This window comes from Peromyscus eremicus, chromosome 13, assembly GCF_949786415.1.
Source record: "Peromyscus eremicus chromosome 13, PerEre_H2_v1, whole genome shotgun sequence".
NCBI lineage: Eukaryota > Metazoa > Chordata > Mammalia > Rodentia > Cricetidae > Peromyscus > Peromyscus eremicus.
In genome coordinates, this window is record NC_081429.1 from 36,732,845 (window position 1) to 36,740,430 (window position 7,586).

Genomic DNA, 7,586 nt, shown 5'->3' on the forward strand with positions numbered 1-7,586 from the left:
GTGGTGGGGAGCTACGAACAGTGTCCTCCAAGCACAGCAGGGCGGCTACACAGATGAACCCACATTGACGTGACAGCATGCACAAGCCCCACGCAAGCTCAGCCCTCAACCAAATCTCAGCATGGAGAAGGGAGACAAACATGAAGTCTTCACCCTTAGCAGAGGAAGTACTGGCAACTGAAAGCTGCTGGGAGACAGAGTCAGTTTTCTTGAGGAATGTAGCCCCCGTCAGCTGACCACACTGCAGTGGACGACCACACATCCAAGAATATGTAGGCAGCACGAACTGAAGTTGACTGCGGGGGCGGAAGGACACGAATTGGCTGGATAGGGGAGGGAGGGTAACTCCGGGAGAAGTCGAGGAGGCGTGAATATGATCAAAAAAAATATTATACAAAGTTCTCGAAGAACTAATGAAACATGATCTCTGTATCTAATTAACTGAATCTGGGGTATAAAAATCGTCAAGTAAAAGGATCTGAACCTTCTAGGCTGATGACATTTGTCCCCGACCGGTTTTTAAGGAAGCACACGCCAAACTGCACTATGGTCGGCACTGTGCTGGAGTGTAGATTTCTCTGAATGTCCTCAAACGGTTTATTTTCTCTTTTCTTTCATCTTTAATATCTTTTTGTTCTCTCTCTCTGTCTCTCTCTCTCTGTCTCTCTGTCTCTCTCTCTGTCTCTCTGTCTCTGTCTGTCTGTCGCTCTCTCTCTGTTATGGCTGTTGCTTTCCTTTTACATTTTCCTTTGTGTGCATGCATTTGTACATGGCCCTTTGTTACATAAAGACATTTTCATACAGGTATGTACTGTACGTTGAGTGTATCCCCCAGTACCCACTCTGCTCCACTTCCTCCCCCTCCCACTCCTGCTGGTTCCCATTGTCCCTTAGTCAGTTCTGTTTTTATTTTCACGTCATACAAACATACATGATTTTATGTATCCATAGGAATAAAATCTAGGAAATGAGAGAAAATATATGATGTCTGTCTTAAAGAGACTGGCTTAGCCAGGTGGTGGTGGTGGTGGTGCATGCCTTTAATCCCAGCACTCGGGAGGCAGAGGCAGATGGATCTCTGTGAGTTCAAGACCAGCCTGGTCTATACTGGGAGTTCCAGGACAGGCACCAAAACTACACAGAGAAACCCTGTCTCAAAAACCCAAAACAACAACAAAAGGAGACTGGCTTAGTTTGTTTAGTATGATTCTCTTCAGTTGCATCCTTTTTTTTTCCCAAATGACATCAAACTTTGATCTTCTTTAGGGCTGAAAAGTTGTATTATGTAGGCACACCACGTTTTCCTTATCCATTCCTCTGCTAGGCTGGTTCCATAACTTAGCTACTGTCATTAGTGCTGCTGTAAACACTGATGTGCAAGTGTCTCTGTGACGGGTGGACACGGAGTCCTTTAGGTGAACACAAAGAACTTAGTTACTTTGACCTGTTGAGAGTAAACTGGCAGCCGGGCGGTGGTGGCGCACGCCTTTAATCCCAGCACTCGGGAGGCAGAGGCAGGCGGATCTCTGTGAGTTCGAGGCCAGCCTGGTCTCCAAAGCGAGTTCCAGGAAAGGCGCAAAGCTACACAGAGAAACCCTGTCTCGAAAAACCCAAAAAAAAAAAAAAAAAAAAAAGAGAGTAAACTGGCACCGTGACACCCTATAAACCCCCACACTTTCCTTTGAATTTCCTTTCCGTCTTAGTCCCTTCCGGGTGCTGTAAAAGGACACAAGGAACTAGATGGTTTGTGCACAGCAGAGGTTTCCTTCTCACAGTTCTAGAGTCTGGGAAGCCTCATGGTTCTGGTAGACTCCATGTCTTCCTCATGGACAATCATCTTTCCACTTATCTTCACAGGGAGGAAGGGAAGAGGATTTCTAAGACTCTTTCATAAGGGCGCTAATCTTATTCATGAGGGTTCTACCTTCATGACCTAATGATTTCCCAGCCACGCTGCCAATTGGTACAACTGTCTCAGTGGTCAGAGCTTTAATGTATAGATCACAGGGAGGGACATAAACACGGCATACATTTCAAAGACTTTCTCACACTAACCACAGTTTAGCAAGCACTAAACATCAGGAAATTAATGTCGACACATGACTTCTCAGTAACTTACAACACATCTTTAGATTTTTCCAATTTCTCCAACTGCCCATTAATGCTCCTTTCCATGTCTGGGAAACGAATATGAAATCCACTTTGTGTTTAGTGGTGTGTCTCTCCCCTGATGATTTTAACCTTATTATTTGATGAAGATTGGCTCTGCTAGCTTCTCAATTATAAACACCTTTCTCTTGCTTTGAGACTGTATTCCATTCCTCATAAAAATGTTTGAATTAATTAATTTATTTATGTCATTGAATTTATAGACTCCTGTTTTATACAGTGTGTTATAATCTGTTACTATCTTTAGTTCCGTGTTCAAATTGTCCCAGATTTAGCCAATGGGAGCTCCTTCCAGCTAGTTTCTATGCTCCTTGATAGAATAGATAAAACTCTTTGAACACTTTTTTTTTCTGACACAGTAAGATATTCTAGGCTTATCTTATAATTTTCCTGTCTAAGATCCGGAACCAACCATTTCTCTGAAGAAGCCTGATTTCTGTTAGGGAGAGAAAAAAAAAAGAAGAGATTTAGAAACAAATATTTGGGTATTATATGTGCCCAAGGCTATAGCAATATAGCTTTTAGCCCCTCTAAGTGACAAAGCTAAGCCATACCCATGTATCTCCTCTCTGTCTCTATGTCTGTGTCTCTGTCTCTGTCTCTCTGTGTCTGTCTCTATCTCTTTGTCTCTCTCTTTCTCTCTATCTCTCTGTCTCTGTCTCTGTCTCTCTGTCTCTCTCTCTCTCTCTGACACACACACACACACACACACACACACACACACACACACACACACACCTCTATATCCGTCTGGGCACACTGGAAACTTTACGTTCTGACTAACTCTAACTAGCAGCGCATGTCGTGCTTGTCTTTTTCTGTACTATGATTTCTTTCTCCAGCAGTGAGAACACGGCCCCACATTTCCTCAGTTTACTTGACCCACTACATCAATTCCTTTCTATGTTGCCTGTCATGTGGTGTCCCCACTGTCCTTCTTCCCCAACCTTTCCACTTGGGTTCTGATGTTGTGGATTCCTTGAAGGTGACAAAGCTTTCCTCAGCTCTCGGCAGGTTTAACTCTGAGGAGCTACGATGCCGACACGTGGTCATCAAAGCCACCTGACACCAGTGGCTTCTCAGTTTGTTGTCTCAGGCCCAAAAAGAATAAGGAAACTTGGATAAGAAGAGGAGTGAATGTAGACTTATTGAAGAAAGGTAAGAGTGAACTCTTTTTTTTTATATTTTTTTTATTTTATAATTTAATTTTACACATCAGCCACGGATTCCCCTGTCCTCCCTCCTCCCCCCCTCCCCCCAGCCCACCCCTCATTCCCATCTCCTCCAGGGCAAGGTCTCCCCTGGGGATTCAGCTCAGCCTGGTAGATTCAGTTGAGGCAGGTCCAGTCCCCTCCTCCCTGCACTCAGGCTGAGCGAAGTGTCCCTGCATAGGCCCTAGGTTCCAAACAGCCAGCTCATGCACCAAGGACAGGTCCCGGTCCCACTGCCTGGGGGCCTCCCAAACGGTTCAAGCTCATCAACTGTCTCACTTATCCAGAGGGCCTGCCCCAGGAGAGAAAGAGGAGGGATTGTATGAGCGAGAATTGTTGAGACCATGATTGGAAAAAGCACAGGGACAAACAGCCAAACTAGTGGAAACACATGAGAGTGAACTCTTAAGAGTAGGAGGGGCACCAGGCGGTGGTGGCGCACGCATTTAATCCCAGCACTCAGGAGGCAGAGCCAGGCGTATCTCCAGGAGTTCGAGGCCAGCCTGGTCTATAGAGCGAGATCCAGGACAGGCTCCAAAACTACACAGAGAAACCCTGTCTCGAAAAACAAACAAAGAGTAGGAGGGTCTATAGGGACGGAATATTGCTATGTCACTTTGTCTAGTTGTCTTTTACTGGTCTTATGATGGGGCATGGATGGAGACTGAATAATATCTGTTGGAATTGGTCATATGTTGTTTGTTCATTTGTTTTTTTTTTTTCGAGGCAGGGTTTCTCTGTGTAGCTCTGGCTGTCCTGTCTAGACCAGGCTGGCCTCGAACTCAGAGATCTGCCTGCCTCTGCCTCCCTAGTGCTGAGACTAAAGGCGTGCACCACCACTGCCTGTCATAATTGGTCATTTTTTAATACATTGAGGCTGAGCTAGTAAAGAGTCCACATGCTCTATGCATGCTCTGTAGGCCCAACACAATTACTCATCCACTCAAGGGAGCAATCATGTGTGCCAGGTGGCTAGCTCATGTTCAGCCATGATCAATCATGGCCTCTGCCTTACAGCCGAAAGGAAATTATCTCCTGTCTCACTGACACCCTGTCCTGAGTCATGCACGATGGGAAAGCTCTCCTGTGTTCTCAAAGAGTTAGATACTTTGTGCCATAGAAGGCCACCTATCTGTACATGCTGGTAACCAGGTTCCTGGGCCTTGGCTCCTGAACTGAACCATATCCAGATGATGCTCTCTGCACCTCATGTAGGCTCTTACACTCAGGCTAGGTTACCTTGCTAAGCAGATGCTCTCCTTGCCTACACTCAGGCTCAGACACCGTGTACAGCTGTCCACACATTATGTATCATAACCAAAGTGAAACTTTCTTAGATTTTCCCATGATAATTAGGACCAAGACAAGAATGTTGCTATCATTTCTAATCAACATTACACTAAGATCAGAGCTAAAGATAAAAGACATCAAGATGGAATAGAGGAAATATAATGTGTTCATTATTCAGAGACTACATGATTTTGTTTAAGGAAAGTAAAAAAACAGAAAACTGGAGAAAATCTATAAATGAATGTAGCAAGACCACTAGATACAAGGTCAATATTTTTTAAATTGTGTTTATATATCCACTACAATAAAATGCTTTAACATTTTAATGATATCATTTATATAGCATCAAAATATGCAATACCAGCCAGGTCTGATGTTCAGGAAGCTGAGGCAGGAAGCAAAAAAGTCAAAAGTTCAAGGCCAACCCCAGGAACTTAGTGAGATTCTGTTTCAAGGTTTATATACAAAGAAAGGGGATGGGTAGACGGGAACCACATTTTAGAGTGCTTCCCGAGAAAGTATGAGGCTCTGGGTCAATTCTCTCTCCCCCACAAAAAAAGATGGACCTAGGAATAATATATAGAAATATGTATTATTTATTTATTTATGTATCTAGTAAAATACATAGAAACACTGACCCCTAAAAAATTCTAAGACACCTAAGTAGAAGGAGCGAGGGGAACGTTAATAGGCAATAAGACTCAAGTGCTAATTTTTCCCCAAATTTACCAGTAGATTAAACTTCATGCCAAATAAAATCTCAGGGGTTATTTCAAGAGAAATAGGCTAATTCTAAAATTTCCCTGGAAATCAGAACCAAATTGCAAAGATGATATTGAAGAATAGGAAGCTGGATTTAGCAATGCACGCTTGCAAGCTCAGCTCTAAGGAAGCCAGCCCAAGTTACAGAGCAAGACCCTGTGCCCCACCAAAATTAAAAGGAAGGAGAGAAGGAAGAAGAGGAAAAGAGAGAGGGAGAGAAGGGGGGTTACCTACCAAATTTCAAGACTTATAAATCAATAAAACATTGGTGTTGAGATATTAGTCCAAGGGATAGTGGTGCAATAGAGAATGGAAAGTCCAGAAATAGATTCCAAACTTTGTGGATATTTGGTTTATTACCTGGTATGTGGCAAATATCTGTAGCACTTGGGAGACTGAGTCAGAAAGTTGTAAGTTCAAAGTCAACTTAGTCTTCATAGTGAGACCTATCTCAGGTAACACAAGGAGCCAAGGAGATGTGTTGTTGATTGTTTTTTTTTTCTTACTCTTTTGGGGGGCCCACCACCCAGCTCCCACATAAATGCACAGAGGCTTTTTCTTACTTATGAATGCTCGGCCTTAGCTTGGCTTGTTGCTAGCTACCTTTTCTTAACTTAAATCAGACCATCTGCCTTTTGCCTCTAGGCTTTTACCTTTCTCTTACTTTTGTAAATCTTACTTTTCACTCTTATTCCACGGCTGGCTGTGTGGTTGAGTGGCTAGCCCTTGACGTCCTCCTCTCCTTGTTCTCTTGCTCTTTCTTCTTTTCCTCCCAGATTTCTCCTTCTGTTCATTCTTTCTGCCTGCCAGCCCTGCCTATCCCTTCTCCTGGCTCGATATTGGCTGTTCAACTCTTTATTAGACCAATTAGGTGTTTTAGACAGGCAAAGCAACACAGCTTTACAGAGTTAAACAAATGCAACATAAACAAAAGTAACAGAAATGGCTCAGCTGGTAAAGGCACTTACCACCAAGCACCATGGCCTGAGTTTTGTCACCAGAACCCGCACAGTGGATAAAGAGAACTGCCTCCTGCAAGGCGATCTCTGACTTGCAGATGTACAATGGCACAGCTTCTCCCCCAGATAAATAAATATATGTAACAAAAACCATAAAAACATGCTATTCCAGCACTCTGGGGATTATTGCTTAAATTGTTTTTGCAATGAGTGTTACTGGAGCAATTATAAATCTAATTTCTACCTCACACCACAGGTATAGTCATAGAGTAAAGCTCCCTGCTCCTCCGGGATTGAATCCAGGGCCTCACACTTGCTGAGCACGAGTTCCATCACTGAGCTCCACCCTCAACGTTGAGATAACCCAGGGAGTTAGATATTCTTATGACTTGAAAGAGACAAAGGCCTCCTTTAACAGAATACAAAATCTCTAACTATATGTGATTCATAAGTTGGACTACACACACTGTAATAACTTCCATTTGTCACAAGTCACATCTGAGGGCTGGGGACGCAGTCAAATGGAAGAGTGTCTGCCTAACCTGTGAGGCCCCAGGTCCAATCGTCAGTACTGGGTGGGGATGGGGGGGGGATCACAATTGAGACAGAAAAAAAAAAGGGAAAGAAGAAATATTTTATATCTATCAAAGGACTCCTTCCAGGAGTTCTATTGTAGCATTATAAAAAGAATACATAGGGGCTGGAGAGACAGTTCAGTCAATAAAGCCTTTGCTACACAAGCATAGACCTGAGTTCGGACCCCCAGCACCCAAGTAAAGATCAGGATATGGTGGTGCATCTGTAATCCTAGCACTGGGAAGGTGGAGGCAGGAGGATCCCTGGAATGTGCTGTTCAACCAGACTAGCCGATCAGTGAGCTCTGGATTCAGTGAGCCAGACACTGCCTCAAAAAATAAGGTAGTGGGCCAACGATGGCTTGGTAGTTTAGAGCACTTGTTGCTCTTGCAGAGGACCCAGGTTCAATTGCTAGCTATGGTGGCTCACAAACATCCATAGCTCCTATTCCAGGGGATCCAGTTTCCTCTTCTGAGTAGGAATTCACATGGTGCATATATATGCGGGTGGAACATTCATACACATAAAATAAGATAAATTTAAAAAATAAGGTGGAAAACAATAGAACAAGACACTCAACATCACCTTTGGCCTTCACTCACTTGCAAGCATGTGCCTA